The following is an 18196-nucleotide window of genomic DNA, read 5'->3' as shown; positions in this document are numbered from 1 at the left end:
CAGTTATAGAGCAAATGATAGCTGATGGAGGAAACCACTCTCCCTAAGGTACACTAAGGAAAGAAAACATTTCTATATTGGTGGAAACCTAGAAAGAATTCATGCAGAAAAGTTCATACATGAAGGACAAGCTTTGGGTCTGTAGGGAAAGAAAAACCCTGAATAACATTTGACTACTCCAAGGTACAGAAACAAATGTGTGCCCATCATATCATTGACTCATGAATTCATCCATGATCATGGATTAGGGATGTTGCAGATAATGTCCAAGATGTAGCAAGTCCAGCAACAATTTTTCAGGTTTGCTAATCCATGGGAACAGATGATGTTACCAGAGCGGCTACAATGATCCAATTGCACAGCATGAGAAACTGCAGTTCCGGGCTGCTCATCACTGAAGACCTTTTCCACCCTTTGGGGGTTGTTTATCTTTGCTAAATTTGTTTGTACAGTTTCATTATCTGCTCCTGTCTCCCATTTTCTGCTTACAGGAATTATTTGCAATTGTTTTTTTTAATATTTCCTGTTTGGGGAATTCCTGCTCATTTTGAGTTCCCTTCCCTCCTTTTCCTACCATGAAATCTTACTTATTGCTCTCAATTGATCAACAAATGCTTTCTTGGAGCACTTAAAATAATGTTACAAGACGCACAAGCTCTTTGGGCAGGACATTGACTAATGCAAGGGTAGTCAACCTTGGCTCTTTTATGACTCGTGGACTTCAACTCCCAGAATTCCTGAGCCAGCACAGCTGGCTCAGGAATTCTGGGAGTTGAAGTCCACGAGTCATAAAAGAGCCAAGGTTGACTACTCCTGGGCTAACGGGTTTAACTTAGGGGAGGCAGATTTTTGAGTGATTTTGGGGCAGGCTTTGAGAAGACAGCAGCTGAGTCATCCTCTTTTCTGACCGTTTTCAGCTCCAAGACAAGCATCTCTTGGAGATGCATTCATTTGAATTCCTTCTCTTTCAAGTATCAGATTTTTTTTTTCCAGGGAAGCAAGAAGGAATATATAGTTACCTCATTCTGAAAATTACATTTGCTTCCATGTAGGTATGTCAAAATGTATGTTCAGGTATTCATACACATTTTAAATATTTATGTCATATTACATAGCATTAGTCTCATACTTGAGTAGGGAACAGAAAGTAGAGAATAAGTATAGGAAGAAAGAATAATAATTACAGGGAAAAGACCATCCTGTTAAGTCTACCCTTTGGGTTGGACATTGAGATTGCGCTTAATCAGCATGCCCAGTGTTCTCACGAGTGACCCACTCATGGGATCCCACCATACCTCCCATGGTCTTGATGTCTTCCTGCCTTCCTCAGGGCTCCCCTACCCCTTAATCTCCTGCTCTTGGTCAAGGCAGCCATTCACCCCAACTAATCACCCCAGTGCTTGCCCCCCCAGGCTTGCATTCCCCTGAGTCTTCACTGCGGCCCAATGACCTTAAGCTGCACCTGCCCTTGGAACTCAGTGACCCAAGGAGCAAAATCCAGCTACTGAAGGTTCAGTGATTGCAACTAAGCTTTCTCACTTTTGGGGGTGTAGGCTACCAGAGGCTGCCTTGCCAGGCAATAACATGTCTGAAGCCTCCAACCGCTGCTTCTGCAGGAGTTACAAGTCCCAGCATTCTTGTCCCAGAAGAGGCTCTATTCCTATGTACCCTGAGTAAAATCTCTAGATTGATTTGTTCTATAATCCATTGTTTGTTTTCTTGGTTATCCATGGCATTCTCAGAAGTCTTGTCCAAAGCCCAAATTCAAAACGATCTGTGGCCGTTTCCCCAGAGATCCTTTCACATCCATGAAATCTCACAAGGAAAACCACTGGCTGCACGATTCCGATCTTTGTAAGCGTAGATATATCCTGGGATTTTTTCCTGAGGCCTTCATTGTACTAAGTACTAGACTGTGACATATTTCTTGACTGCTGATTCCTTTGATAGGCGATCCTACCAGAGGAAGCTATCTGCCATTTCAATATTTTCATAGTTGGTGTTAAGGCTTAGTCTTCTGTTTATTTAACCTTAGTCCCTGTTTTCCACTATGCTCCTCAAGAGTCATTACTAGAGTCTGTAGTTTTATTTGCCTTTTTAGCATGGCATGGATTATTAATGGTTCTCCCTCCAGTTTTAAAAGCTACTCATCTTCCAATTCAACCTCCTTCAATATGTTTTCAGCATATAATATCTACTCTATGGAAGGTAACTCACACAGTATTGTAAGACCCTTTCCTTTGTATGTCTCCCCAATCTTTACATCTCAGGATTCCTTTCAGCATAATGATGCTGATGCTGATGCTGATGATAGAGTTGGAAGGGACCTTGGAGATCTTCTAGTCCAACCCCCTGCTCAGGAAGGGAACCCTATACCATTTCAGACAAATGGTTGTCCAATCTCTTTTTACAAACTTCCAGTGTTGGAGCATTCACAATTTCTGGAGGCAGGTTGTTCCACTGGTTGTTCTAACTGTCAGGAAATTCCTCCTTAGTTCTAGGTTGCTTCTCTCTTTGATTAGTTTCCATCCGTTGCTTCTTCTCCTGCCTTTTGACCAGACATTCAATAGTATCTCCCAAAATCTGATTTATCTCTAAGACTGGCTATTGCCATCTTGAGCAATTCTGCAGAGGAATTGATCTTTCACTGTATTAGATTGATACCCTCCTTGCTATAAGGAGGAATCTCTCTCCCAGTGAACCCTTCTCTAATTATGGATCCAGGATCATCTGGGTCCCAATAAGGTTTCTGTTATGCTGACTATATCTATACATGCATTTGCAACCAAGTAAGCAACTTTCTCGTCTGAGATCTTAAGCAGTGATAGGGCATCATTATCTTGATTGCAAGCCACCAAGATGTTATCGAACCTAAATCTTGCAGAAGAAAAGCCACATTGGGTTACTTGATTTTTTCAGTTACAAATTGGAACAAAATCAGAGAGAGTGCCCTCCATAGCTAGTCATTTTCTCCAATTAGTTTCTGTTGATTAAATAAAAGGCTGCACAAAAATAAATCACATAAAGGGAAATGAACTTGCACATTTATGAAGCCAAATTAGGCAAATATTAAAAAGAGGCCTATTGTGGGAGCTTCATCCACTGAATTCAATTTGGTTTTTAGTCAGAATATTCTGTTTCACAAGGCCAGCTTTCCAGTATTATATAACGGCTGTTCAGAGCTGTAGTATCAATGATGAATTGGTCTGTAGCTTAAAGGAAGCTTGCATTTCCCTTTCTGAGAAATCGTCCACTAGTATTACAACTCTAGAGAAAACCCTTAGTTGAAGTAATGTAATCCAGCCCAAATGGATAATGAGCTTTTAATATTTGCATTGCAGAAATTTCTTCTGAAATTGTACGCGGGCTGAATTCTCACAGCTCCCTCTGGCACAGCCAGGGCTCTTCTGACGACTGCACAGCATAACAAAGGATTTCACGGGGCTTCCTACCTCACAGCTCTTCCTCCCATTCACTTTCATGCATGGCAGCAGAAGGCTTTTGTCTGAACCAGCAAAACAAGCTGGCATGATGAGAAATAATTGGTAGACACAGATATTTTAGGAATTCATTGAACTGATGTTCCCCTGCAGGTCCATCAGCAGATTAACCATTTATTGGCTGCAAGCAAATGAGAGCCATGGGCAGAGAAGTCCCATTTTCAAAATCTTTTTGTCCCTCGCTTCAACATTCTTGACAATGTTATTGAGCTCAAATAGTGCCCTGTGTTGGGTTTCAGGATTTAGTGACCATGGTTTAAAAAAAAACATTTCCTGATGCTTCACTGGTAACCTTGGCTGGCATCTTCAGAGGGAGGAAATCTCTTATCCAGACCACGGTCATTAATACTCTGAAGCCCAACACTGCCCAACAGCTACTAGTCATGAAAACCGACATCGGTATAGTGTCCATAAAAACTGAGTAGGCTAGGAATGCAGCCAGTGCAGGAATGTGACATGTTGGGCATCACAACTTTGATATCAGCAGTTTTATCAGCAATAATTTTCTTTTGGCAGTCTTGTGTTCTTTAGGGAGCTTTTAGTTCCGGCTGCTAACCGTAGGCTAAAGTAGTTCAAGACTGTGGCCAAAGGTGATTCTCCCCCCCCCCCCTTAAGAGTAGAGTTGACCAGGCACAAAAGTCTATGGGGATTTCAACTGAAGTTGGGGATTGCCAATAGGTTGTGTGGGAAGGAGACAATCCAAGTCATTGTCATGAGTGAAGCTTCTTGGCTATTTGCTGCTCCTGAAGAACCTGTGAAGCACCTCATTCATGGAGAAAGTCTTTTTTAGCTGCCTGGTTGTTTAAGTAACTGTTTTACACCCCTTTGTTGAGTTGCCTTGTGATGCAGCAGTGGTACAGATAGACTTCGGCCAAGTTCCTCAAATTCAACGATTAGCCTATAATTTAGCCTATGCAGCTGTGCTCCTTGGAGACCCGGTTGTGGTGAATATTAGGTGTTAGAAATGGACTTCTTGCCTTCGTCTCCTGCTTTTGGTCTTCCTAGAAGCATCTGGCTGACTATAGGAAAGAGATTGCGGAAGAGCCCCAAATACAGTAGTGGGGCTTTTCCTAACACTGGAATTTCTTGATATCCTGTTCCCATATATCTGCCAGTGAAAGAGCATCTGCTAAAGTGTCCATTCTTTGTGTTCCATGAAGGTGAAGAAGACTGGAAGTGCCTGGGATGCGGCAATAGCATTGCAACTGGTCAACGCCTCTTCAAGACTGTTAATGAAACCTGGCATATTTCCTGTTTCCGGTAGGTCAAAGGGATCCTGTTGTCCCTTCTGGGTAGCCCAAGGCTGGGAATCTTGTACTGGACTTTAGAAATTCAGAACATGCAGCTCATAAGATGTGTTACAGCATCTGTCAATATCTGTCTGTCTATCTACCCATCTCATGTTACGTGACTCATGTGACAGACCTTAAAAGACTATTTTAAAAACTTGTAAAAAGCACAAAAATTAATAATATCATGGAAGGGCTAATAGGGAGGTCAAATTATAAACTGGGGAGCCAGCTCATCAGATTATCATTCCTTGAGACCCTCCCTCCCAGTATAGTCTGGGCTCCTCCCCCAGTAAAATAAGACCTCAGTTTAAAGAGGAGAAAGATATCTGGTACATCGGAAGTGAAGTAATTGAGGTCATCTTCATAAATCCGGATAGTTTGCCTAGTTTCATACTTTGCTGTTTATGTCATGGGTTAATTTAAGATTTTTTTCAGTGGGGCAAATGATGTAAAAATGCCGATTGCATAATTACAAATAGAGGCAAAGTCAATTATGTAATTATGGTATGCTGACGGTGTAAATGTCATTGCCCAGACAGCTTTGGAGACAAAAGAGCTATTGTTTGGTGGTGAAGCCTAGAGCAAATTATGTCTGTGGCATCTGAAGTCTGGAGAATGGATTTTTATTTATCTCCCTTTTTTTTCTTCGTGAAAAATGAAAGGTAATCTAGACATTTATGGAGATTTTGGTTTTACTTTTCTGTTCCTTGTCCTTACTCTGTGTTATTGTAACTGATTCAGTATATCTGAATTGCACTAATTCAGTACTGGTTCTGTTTGGAGAAAATTTAGCCTTTGCTGTTTTGATAATTTTTCATTGCATAGCGAAAAAAAAATATCACAGGATTTATTATTTATTTATTACTAAAGTCGATTGGCCTTAAGCTGCGATGGTCAGGTCCCATCTTGAGTCCTATGTTTTTTTTCTGGGTACCACTGGGTAAGAAGAATTCAGGTCAACTGGAATGAGCTTAGACAAGGGAAGTAATGGATCATGGGGAAATAGAAGCGAAGCCTGGTGAAGAAAGATTGACAGAATAGATATAAAGGCATGTCTGGTCTTGAAGAAAGACAGCTGAGTGGTGCTTGGTAAGGCTGAAGTATCTGAAGGTCAAGCCCTCTTCCCTATCAAGCAAAGCTCCGCGATCTGGAAAACATTTTGAAGTCTGATGCAAAGCACAGCCTGATTAAATACCAAGAAAAAAAAAATCCCCATGCAATTGAGTACTAGAGACGCTGAGCTAGAGAGTTGGTGAGCTCCCTTCTCTGGGTGCTTTTGAGCAGCAGGTGTTGTCAGGATGCCTGCATCTGGGTCCGCTTCTGAGTCTGTGAATTACAAAGCGGGACAAATGGCCAGGGCAGAGAAGGGTCTGCCCATGTTGTAGCCTTCTTCTCTGATGCTCGCTGCATGCTGCCTTCAGGGCTTCTGCTTGGCCCAGCCGGGTTCCTTCGTTGGTGCCCGGAGTGATGGCTCTGAAAGCCATTTTGGCTTTCAAGGGTTTGGAACCGGGAGAAATGAGAGTTATCTGCAGGGCACAGTCCCCCCAAACTTAAGATGGCAGCTGCAAATGATCATCGCTCCTGAGTTTCAAGTGTGGCAGCTATAAAGCAGGGGTAGGCAACCTTGGCTCTTTTATGACTCGTGGACTTCAACTCCCAGAATTCCTGAGCCAGCTTAGCTGGCTCAGGAATTCTGGGAGTTGAAGTTCCACGAGTCATAAAAGAGCCAAGGTTGACTACCCCTGCTATAAAGGGTCAATTCGAAGGGCCCTAGTGGTGACCTTGCCAGAGATTTACTATTCAACCTGCGCATGAGAGCTTGGAAGGAATTCCCGGGTGAATGGTTGGGATGCTTTGGGGAACTCTTTCGGAGGGAGGCCCTTTCCTTTTGCTGCTCTGGGAAAGTGCTTCCCTGACAGAGAGGCTTTTTTTTTCCATCAGGAAATGGTCTCTTCCTGATACTCAGATCCGGTTATGTTTTGCCGGGTTTGCCTGTTGCTGTTTTAAATAGGATGTGTGTCGCCTCTGACATCTGGTAGAGGCGGAAGGAGGTGGTGACCCAGGTGCAGCACAGGGCCCAGATCCATTCACGGGAGCTGACTTTGGGCCGGTCGCCCTTAGCCCTGCCTGTCTGACAGCGCTATGGGGGAGATTGGAGGGGGGAGCTCCAGGCAGGCTTCCCAGCGCTCCAAGCAGCAAGCCGGAGGGTGGCCTGTTGGCCAGGAGCTGACCTACTTGGCTTGTCAGAGGAGCTGGAAGTGGCTTCATCCTTCCCCAGACAATTTCTCCCTCTGCCCCAACCAGGACTGCTTCCCGAGTTTAAGGCTGGTTCTGCCCTCTTGCTTGGAGGGAGGTTGAGTCCTGCACCGGAGGGAGGTTGAGTCCTGCACTTGCTTGGAGGGAGGTTGAGTCCTGCACCGCCTCTGCTCCTTTGTGAAAATGGCTTGAGTTTTACTCTGCCAGCTGTTTACAGGTAGTCCTCGACTTAACAACAGTTCATTTGGAATTACGACACTGAGAAAAGTGACTTGGGACCATTTTCCCCACTTACAACCGTTGCAGCATCCCCAGGGCCATGTGGTTTACCTTTGGGTGCCTGACCACTGGCTCATATGACGGTTGCAGGACCCCTTTTGCAGCCTTCGCACAGGCAAAGTCAGTAGGGAAGCCAGATTCACTTAACAACTGTGGCAAGAAAAGTTGTTGAATGGAGCAAAGCTGACTTAGCATATTTTTCACTTAGCAACTTAAATTCTGGGTTCAATTGTGGTCGTAAGTCGAGGACTACCTGTATTGTGGAGGGTCAGTATCCAGCCTCAGCTGAATTTTTTTTTAAAAAAAAACAAAACCTGGCCGCCCAGGGCTTGCATCCAAGGCTGGGACCCTGCAGTTGGACCCCTCAGTACTTGCTTTCTGGCCAGCTGCCCAAGCCAGGACCACAACATTTCACATTTGAAACTGCAGTGGAACAAATGTGTCACTCTACCTGCATTTTTCTTCCACGAGAAGTCCCCCCCCTTTTTTTAAAACAAAACCCCAAAGCCCCGGTTGCTTCTGCGGCTGAGGGTGTGCTTCTGTGCCAAATTTTTAGGAGGCCGCTGTGGGTGGAGAAGCTCTGGCTGCATGTTCCAGCCATGCAAAGGCCGCTGACAGGCATCCTGCGGATTAGCCGACTTCCTGGCCTGCTGTGCAGTTGTGCTGCTGGGCGACTGGCCATCCTCCAGGCAGGCGTAGCTCTTTGCTCAGCCCGAGGCAGCACTCTGCACTTGGACAGAATCTCCTGGCTTCTCCTTTTGGCCAGATTTTTCTCACTCTTGACACCCCTGAGGTTGAAACGCAACATAAGAGGATCTCACAGCCATTGTGTGAGGCCACTGCTGGGACCTTCTGCTGCTCCTGTGTAGCTCTGAAGCCTTCTCAGCAACAACGTGATGCCCTCATTACGTTAAGCCTTGGGTGGAGGAGCCTGACAAGGGATGTTGCTGGGTTCACCATTACTCCATACCGGATGGGGCCTGGCTGGGACAGGATCTGGCCTGGAGCCAGCAGCAGGACGGTTGCCAATTGACTGAGAGCTGGTGAAGGGCCATCAACACAGGCTGTGGTTGTAACGAGCAATAGCAATAACAATTAGACTTACATACCTTTTCACAGTGTTTTACAGCCCTCTCTAAGCGGTCTGCAGAGTCAGTCTTTTGCCCCCAACAATCTGAGTCCTCATTTTACCAACTTTGGAAGGATGGAAGGCGGAGTCAACCTTGAGCCGGTGATAATCAAACTGCCAAACTGCTGGCAGCCGGCAGTCAGCAGAAGTAGCCTGCATTCTAACCGCTGTATGACTTGGTGACCATCCCTAGCCTGATCCGAAGATCTCTCCACTCAGGGAGGAGAGGGAGACTTTAATCCAGACAGACCTTGGGGTCATTTTGTGGCTTAGGGTAGGCATGCCACATGCAGCCCTCTTGTGCCTGAAGAGGGCCTGGGATGCCTCGTCGGCCATCTTCCATATCTCGCAAAGCATCATTTTGCTCTTGGCAATGTAAGTGGGTTGCAAACATGCCAAGGGGCCAGTAATGCCCCAGGATTTGTTCTTCTGGGTGGGCTACCCCCTGCTTGCCTCCCCTGTCTTCTGTCACTCTGAGAGCACTTGCTGTATCCTGATCAAGAATGTGCCGATGGAGGGCTGCAGGTGCGGAGCCCCTGGGCTTTGGTTCGCCCTTCACTTTTGCCTTCCCCTGCACAAAGAAAGTCCCCCTCCCCTTGGGAAAATGTTAGGGCCCTATTTCTGTCTCCCAGGCCATTAAGCCAAAGTGAAGAACGGTGGGAGCATAATCTCCTAGTGACGGGAGGGAAGTTCAAAGAGAATATGAGAAAGTCTGACTTCACGGAAAGAGTAGCGGAAGCTTGGAAGCAGCTTCCAGCGGAAGGAGTGGTTCAGTCATCAGCAACTGAGTGTAGACATGCTTGGGATAAACATACGTCCATCATTTGACAAAAACTAAAAATGAAAAATTAATAAGATGTAAAAATAATTAAAAATAATTAATTAATTTTAAAAAAAATAAACAAACTCTAAGGGCAGATTTGGTGGACCGCTAGATCATTTTCTGCCGTCAGCTTTCTGTGTTTGGCTTTAAACCGAAACTTGTCCCTTAAAAATTGGAAGTGCTTCATAGAGACATCTCTATTCTTCTAGTGGAAAGTGAAGTAGAAGGGTTGTGTGTTGTTTGCGACACCTGATGGGGGACAGAGTTTGTTTGTGGTCTGACTCCTGAGTGCACCGTCTGGGATCTGGGCCTGTTCCTGGACAGAAGCGGGGTGGGGTGGGGTGGACCTCCGCCTCTTCAGAGCCCTCTCGATGGTTTCCTTCCCTCTCTGTCCTCCCCCACGGCTGCTGCAGGCCCCTCCCGGGCGGCCCCTTCTCAGCAGTTAATGTGTCACTAAAGGCCTGCCAGGAATGTGGCTCTGGTCTCCGTGTCAGGCTTTCTTTGGGACCAGCCCTCTCCCAGGAGTGGCGCAACCTGCTTAATCTCAGCCTTCCTCTCCCCTCCTTCGCCGAGCCCCGAGGGCAGGAAGGGCGCTAAAGGGAAGACGCCTGGGTCGTGGTCTCTGCTGCCAAGCCCAGCCAAGCTCCAGGTTTGTTCTGTCTTGGGAGGATGTCACGATGCCCGAAATCGGCTGCTTCTGACGTGGCTGGGGAATTCTGGGAGTTGACGTCCACAAGTCTTAAAATGCCGAGTTTGGAGACCCCGGCCTAGCACAAAGGTGTGCAACCATTTTTGTGCTGAGCGGGGCCCCGAAGCTGCCTTGCAAATGCCAAATTGGATTTCATTGCACTAAATTGTGTTTAAATGATCATGCCCTGCTATTTTTCCTCTTCCACTGCATTCAGTGCTCACGTTGAATTCCATTTGTATTCCAGTTCAGAGTCCAGCCCTTGCCAGGCTGGATGGTCTCCAAATACATGGGCTTCTAGAGTTCTCAGGAATGGCCAAGCTGGCTGCTGGTTCTGAGAGCTGAAGTCTACACATCTGGTTGTGCTGCTTGGAGAAGGGACCCAGTTCCCCCAGAGATGGTGGTACCCGGGAAAAGCAATCTTTTCTGCTGTCATTGCTTCTTTGGAAGAGACCCATGGTCCTTTGTAATAGGGAGGTTGCCTTTAAAAGGAGAATAGCACGGCATAGCCTTGTCTTCCATTATCTGGATGTCTTCTGAATGGGTTGGTAGGTACTGTATGTTTGTAAATACACTAAATAGATGCTCAACCACAGTTGCCCTGGAATTGAAGTGCACATCCCTGGAAGGGATCCACATTGCAGAAGGCTGATTCAAACATTTCATTGAAAAATTTGTGATTAGGCAAATGTCTACAGAGATTCTCAATCATCCAGGTCATGGTTGTTCCAGAAATGGGGTTCAAAAGGCAATTGGACTTTCTTGGATTTTTTTTTCTTAAAAATGTTTCGCATCTCATCCAAGAAGCTCAAACCAGCACTGAAGAAGCTTCTTGGATGAAAACTGAAACATTTTCAAGAAAAATACAAGAAAGCCCAGTTCTCATCCAAGAACCCTTTTGAACAGCACCTTTGGGATTGTGACTAGGCCAGGGGTAGGCAACCTTGGCTCTCGTGGACCTCAACTCCCAGAATTCCTGAGCCAGCATGGCTCAGCTTGGAAACCTCTCCCTCTCCCCTCAGCATGGCTGGCTCAGGAATTCTGGGAGTTGAAGTCCACGAGTCATAAAAGAGCCAAGGTTGCCTACCTCTGGCCTAGGCAGTCCCTCTGTCTGCCGGTATTCCTGTCCTGTCTGTCTGCCTATCTCAAATTTCTACCCTGTCGGCTTACCCAAGTGACTCTGGTCAGTTTACAACAGCAATAGCTCCTCTTACTGTCAGAAGTTGGTGGTGGAGCTCAACAGAGCCAAGTAGCTCAAGCATGAAGAGAAGTATACTAAATCAGAGTCACTTTGTGACAAATTTAATACATGCAGGTGTGTGAATCTCTCTTCTGGGCTGTGTTTTATCAGGACTGCCGTATCCGTGGCTGAGCAGTGAAATCTTTTCCTTCAGTGCTGCGAAATATCTTTTGCTGGAAAGGATAACTTTTGTTGATTCCTTGCCAGACTCCAACTCAGAAGCAGACCTGGGTTTCGTAAGACGTTTCCTGTGTAAAAGAGTGTCCTGAATCCTCAGTTTGGCTTTCAAGGAGTGTCCAGATGGAATGCCTTAACAGCGTTGGCCTTGGCTGGGCCCTTTGTAGTTTTAGGCTTCAAAGTTGCTTAATAGTGTGGTGGGAAAGGAAGGGCACTCCGAAGGCTGGGACTGACTGAGCGTTAGTGCTTTACGGCATAAGGGAGGAGGAATCCAGTTTGCGAACTGATGTGTCCCACTGAGGAGGGCTGGCAGAGTTTTTAAAAAATCCCTAGTTGTTGGGGAGGGGGGGTGACTGAAAAGTTTCACCCTCCCCTTTGTGTGTAGCCCTGCCCTGAAAATCCTTTGAAGATAAAAATAGGGATTAAAAATAATGTTTCTATTGATGTTAATGCAGCTTTTCTGACAAATTGATAACAAAATAATGAAACAAATTAATTAAATCCGTAACACCACTTCCTGGCCCTGAAATTGAGGGTGATTCCAGCAGAATCAGTCCTTTTTGTCCCTGCCCTCAGGGCGACAGCCAATGTGACAACAGATAAACAAAACCAAACTTTTTTTAAAAAAAAAATGTAAGAACTCATTTTAATGTAGGTGGTATTGGTGTCCTCCAATGTTCTGTGTTGGAGAACGTAAATACAAAGCTGTTCAGGTCATGGAGATATAGCAGTTTTAAAAGGGGATTCCGAAAGAAAATACAGTATTCCAGAGGGTCCATACAGTTACAATAAAAAGTTCCAAATTTTGCTCAAATATAAAAAAAAACACTAAAGAGAAATTGACTCATGCACAATGTGAGATGTGCATAACAGGCTAAACGCATACAGCTACTAATTTGCACAGAAAAATAGAAAAATTATGCACCCAAAGTTCTCCTGATCATCTTAAGTTAAAGTGTTCTTTTAGGAAACATGGACCGAAATGTATGCTTTGAAATGATAAGCAGAAGTTGACATGTCTGAAAACCTGTGGGTGGAAATTACAATGGTTTGAAAACAGGCATACTATTGCCTCTCTGCATGGTCCCTGTTAGCAGTCTGGCCACATTTTGAATTATCTGAATTTTGTGACGCACCTGCAAAGATCGCCTTACTTAGAGTGTGTTGCAGAAGTTTGTCTAGAGATCACCAGTTGATGTGCCACTGCTTTGCGGTTCTTTTCTTCGAGAAATAGGCAGAGCTATTGTAGCAGTCTCAATGGGTGAAAAGGAGAGGTGGCTGGTGTAGCTGTGCTTTCTGGAAGCAGTATAAGCCCACCCAGAATCGGAGCGCCCATCCCCTTCCCAATCACGATCTTCACAATGAGTACTTTTGCTGGGATTGGATTCAATTCTCATTTCTTACCTCCCATCAACCTCTCTTGGGACATGAAACACTTCAGATTCTTAAAAATGGTTCAGAGGGGGCAGGGACCCTCAAATAGCCCCTGCTGCGCAACTCTGTAAAGTTGTTTCATCTTTTTCCTCGGAACATGTGGCTGTGCAGCTACTACACAATATTGGGAAAATGCAGATAATACTATAGTGTTTCCCACACACACTGAAACACCTTTTTGAATTTGAAGCACAGCCCTTCCGCTGTAGGTGTTGAAGATTACTTGAGGGTAATAACATGGAGAAATAAGTTAGTGTCATTGGCATCTTGATAACACCAAGATGATCTCACTCGGCAGTTTCATATGAGTGACAGAGTGGAACCCAGAGGGACTTCATGTAAATTTTGAGGAGTGACTGTGTCACCAAGCATCCATTGAGTTCTACCCAAAGGATAGGAATGGAACAGGGCAGTACTTCAATTCCCAAATCCCTTAGTCCGTAATTCTAGAAGATACCTTCCAAATCCAGAAGATACCAACTGGTATCAAAAGTTATTGAGAGATGCAGAGAAACTCAACAATGATACTCTCTGGACTAGTCAAGGTCATCTGTCAGGCTGACCAAGGCCGTTTCAACCCCATAGCTGACTTTGAAGGCTGCTTAAAATACGTCTAGGTAAGCTGTTCTTCCAAAAACACTTGAAGCTGTTTGCTACTACCTTCTCCATCATCTCTCCCAACCAAAGGAAGTTGAAGACTGGCCTGTAATTTTTCCTCATTGAGGAAACCACCAGGGTAGGTTTCTTAAAAAGAGACCCGAATGTTGCCAGCCACCCTGCTGTTCCTCAGTGAGGCTTTGTGGAGCTCAGCAAGACCAGTTCCCACTGCAGGCTTGCACAATGAAACCAGTTGTGCTGGGCAACTGTCCAAAGAGCCGAATCAATACCAAAAGGACAATAGTTTTGGTGCAGCTCTTAAGCTCGGGAGTAGCAAATAACACCCAGTTGGTCAACACACCATTTCGTATCTACTTTGTCTCTCCCCACTATTGGAGGGTTGCTGCCAAAGCATACATTCCTTTAATTCTTGTGTTGCACCTCAGACCGAGCCATTTTGTGAACTCCGGGCAGAGCTGAAACGTCCATTTCCTTTTAGAATACTACAAAATGTAGTATTCTTGCTGGGAGGAGGGATGGCTTGCCTGACGATGAATTTGTACACTTTGAAGACTTACGTGTATTTTAAAGCAAGGGTAAGTCATTTTTTTTTACTGCTTGTGCCCACTCTATTTATCTGGTGTTTTTAAATTACTCCCGTGGGAGGGGAATGGCAAAGCTCCTTTTCAAATTGAGGATTAACAGTCACCATCTTGCTTTCATGGTTGGGTCAGTCCAGGGGTAGTCAACCTTGGCTCTTTTATGACTTGTGGACTTCAACTCCCAGAATTCCTGAGCCAGCTAAGCTGGCTCAGGAATTCTGGGAGTTGAAGTCCACGAGTCATAAAAGAGCCAAGGTTGACTACCCCTGGGTCAGTCCATAAATCTTTAACATGCCATTCCTGACCTCAGAATTCTTCATCATTCAGTAATGTAGAAACAGGGGACAGGAAAGAACTGGAAATGCCAAAATTTGAGCAGATGTTTCAACCGTAAGGTTCGCAGTTGAAAATCTGCCTCAGAGTGGAAACAGTAGGCTGGATGTTGTAGCTGGTGGTAGGTGGTGTGTGTGTGCCAGATTCCTTCCTACTTCCAGGGTTAAAGAAAATGATTGGCTCCCAGCTGTGAGAACTTGAAGGCCGTCCTACCATTCCTCCTGCCCTAAGGGATAGGCTGGCAGTCCTCTTTACAGACAGTCCTTGACTTACAAGCACAATGGGGCCCCAAATTTCTAAGCAAAGCAATTGTTAAGTGAGTTTTGCCCCATTTTATGATCCTTTTTTGCCACAGTTGTGAAGTTGCCATTGAAATTGTTAAGTGAATCCAGCTTCTCCCATTGCCTTTGCTTGTTGGAAGCCAGCTGGGAAGGTTACCAATGGAGATCACCTGATCCTAGAATAATGTGACTGTTATGAATACATGATAGTTGTGAAGTCCCAGAATCTTGATCATGTAACCTTGGGGATGCTGCAATGGTCATACACGTGAAAACTGCTCATAAATCCACTTTTTTCAGAGCTGCTGTAACTTCAGGTGGTCACTAAACAGTTGTAAGCTGAGGACTACCTGTATTTACTTTTCTCAGTTGTGTGTTGCCTTTTGAGGAAGTTCTCAGTGACAACATAGAGAAGTCTGACCCAGCCCGCATTGCAGTGCTGATAAAGTGGTGTTGGTGCCGCACAGCAGAGAAACTTCTTCCCATCTCAGATGTGGAATGAGAAGAGAAGAAGGACCCAAATCCAGGGAGGATGTGCAAACTCAGTGGAACATTCCAGCCAAGCCAGCCTGATCCAGTTGTCTTCTGGAATAGCACAATCAATACGGTCCAGAGTGAAAAATGCAGCATTTAATTACATCCCAGGACTGAATTCTATATGTAACAATTGCCTTGTTGTTAATTGCGAAGTCGTGTCTGACCCATCGCGACCCCATGGACAACGTTTCTCCAGGTCTTCCTGTCCTCTACCATCTTCTGGAGTCCATTTAAGCTCACGCCTCCTGCTTCAGTGACTCCATCCAGCCCCCTCATTCTCTGTCGTCCCCTTCTTCTCTTGCCCTCCATCTTTCCCAGCATTAGGCTCTTCTCCGGTGAGTCCTTCCTTCTCATTAGGTGGCCAAAGTATTTGAGTTTCAACTTCAGGATCTGGCCTTCTAAAGAGCAGTCAGGGTTGATCTCCTCTAGGACTGACCTGTTTGATCGCCTTGCAGTCCAGGGGACTCGCAGGAGTCTTCTCCAGCACCAGAGTTCAAAGGCCTCAATTCTTTGTCGCTCAGCCTTTCTTATGGTCCAACTTTCACATCCATACATTGCAACTGGGAAAACCATGGCCTTGACTATACGCACTTTTGTTGGCAGGGTGATGTCTTTTTAGTATGCTGTCTGGATTTGTCATAGCTTTCCTCCCCAGGAGCAAGCGTCTTTTAATTTCTTGGCTGCAGTCCTCATCTGTGGTGATCTTGGAGCCCAGGAAAATAAAATCTGTCACTCCCTCCATTTCTTCCCCATCTATTTGCCGGGAATTGAGAGGGCCGGATGCCACGATCTTGGTTTTCTTAATGTTGAGTTTCAAGCCAACTTTTGCACTCTCCTTCTTCACCCGCATCAAGAGGCTCTTTAGTTCCTCTTCACTTTCTGCCATTAGAGTGGTATCATCTGCATATCTTAGTATAATTGTCTAATTATACTGAAAAGCAGGAGATTCCAGACAACAATGTCCTGATTCATGTATCCATACAGATAATCTCCTAAATCCATTCCAAAAGATGTTGTCATGGCCGTGGGTATGGATGTCTTTTTAAAAAGGAAGGCTGATTTCTGGAAGATGAGACTGTTTGTAGCCACTGGTGGCTCTATTTACTTCCAGAATTGGAGGTAGCAATTGAGAAGCTTGTGTTAAGAAGGGCCCTGTATTTGTGTTGGTGTTTCCTGATTGGCCTCTGTGACTGGGCCAGGCATGAATTTGAACTGATGAATCAAGTAGCTGCCCTGCGATGTGGGGTATAGACTACCTCCACAAGGGTCCACCCCTGGCAGTGGTCTGTCACTAAAAATTGAAAACCAGTTCCAAATATGATGCATTGCTGTAGTCAAGATAGGAAATTCCCAACACATGGAGCATCAAAACAATAATATAGCATCTCTGTCACAGGAGTCCTGTAGCTGGAATTTCCACCTATTATAATAAAGGGTTCTCACAATAAAGGCTCCTGCGGATGCTCCAAAAACAAGGACAAATCATGAGCACTTTATAGATTATGTGCTTCAAGAAGTGGGGTCTGCAGCCTTCCATAGACTTCTCATCAGTTATTAGGCAAATAAGCTATCTATTAAATACTTTCTCCTCAAAGTATGAACACAAAGAAGTTAAGCCATGTAATGCCACCTTCTGAAATTAACCATTCAAATAATATTGGAACCATCCAAAAGTAGTTCCTACGGCTCCAACTTAACTTTAAAGGCGAATAATTGTAGGCCAGGGTTGAAATGAGGGCTCCTTGGTGCTTCAATCAATCAGAATAGAGCTGGAAGGGGCCTTTGAGGTCTTCTAGTCCAGCCCACTGCTCAAGCAGGAGTCACTATATTATTTTAGACAAGTGGTTATCCAGTCTCTTAAAAACCTTGAGTGATGAAGCACTTACAACTTCTGAAGGCAAGCTGTTCCACTTGGTGCTGTTTCTGCTACAGCAGTCCATCTTCTTTACCATTAACTTAACAGCCCTCTCAGTTACCTCACAGTGCTGCAAATCAATCAGTCAATCAGCATAGAGTTGGAAGGGACTTTGGAGGTCTTCTAGTCTAGCCCCCTGCTCAAGCAGGAGATCTTATACCATTTCAGACAAGTGACAGTCCAGTCTCTTCTTAAAAACCTCCAGTGATGGAGCACCCACAACTTCTGAAGGCAAAGCTGTTCCACTGGTTAATTGTCCTCACTGTTAGTAAGTTTTTCCTCCTATTCCTGCCAGCTTTGTATCATTTGCAAATTTGATGAGCTCCCCTTCTATTCCCTCATCTAAGTCGTTGATGAAGATGTCGAAGAGTCCTGGGCCTAAGACGGAACCTTGTGGCACCCCACTGCTTACTTCCCTCCATGTAGATGTAGTACCATTAAGGACGACTTGTTGGGTGCGATTTGTCAGCCAGTTACAAATCTATCTGGTGGTGATGCTGTCTATCCCACATTTTTCTAGCTTACCAAGAAGTAGGTTGTGGTTGATTTTGCCTTGCTGAAGTCTAAGCATTACTATGTCCACAGCATTTTGCTGGTCTACTAATTTAGTCACTTTGTCAAAGGGTTAACCAACCTCAGTGTGCACCAAGAAGCCCTTACTTAACTTTCCAGAAGGGTCTGATGGTTCATAGCAGTCAAAAGGTACTGAGATGCCCAAGGAGAGCTGGCAGGATTATGTTTCCTCTGTCTGCCTCCTAGCAACAGTTTCACTCTTGAGGCAACAACATTCAGAAAAGCTGCATGTGGGAAGCCAATATCTGCTAAGGGTGCCGCCAACCATTTGCCCAAAAGATGTTAAAGAAGAAATAACAGATGCGAAAGAGAATAACTCAGAAGAACTACAGGATAAAGAGATTTATTTATTTATTTATTTATTTAATTTAATTTATATGCCGCCCTTCTCCCGACAGGGACTCAGGGCGGCGCACAACATATTTAAAACCCGAACATATATACAATCCCCCCCTTAAAACCGAATTAAACCGAATTTTAATGTTGCGTCTTCTGAATATTTAAAACCCAATATAAAATCCACCCTAGGTCAGGTCCGCT

The sequence above is a fragment of the Protobothrops mucrosquamatus genome, unplaced genomic scaffold (genome assembly GCF_001527695.2).
Source record: "Protobothrops mucrosquamatus isolate PMUCROS unplaced genomic scaffold, P.Mucros_1.0 scaffold1634, whole genome shotgun sequence".
Classification (NCBI taxonomy): Eukaryota; Metazoa; Chordata; class Lepidosauria; order Squamata; family Viperidae; genus Protobothrops; species Protobothrops mucrosquamatus.
Note: the sequence above shows the minus strand (reverse complement) of the source record.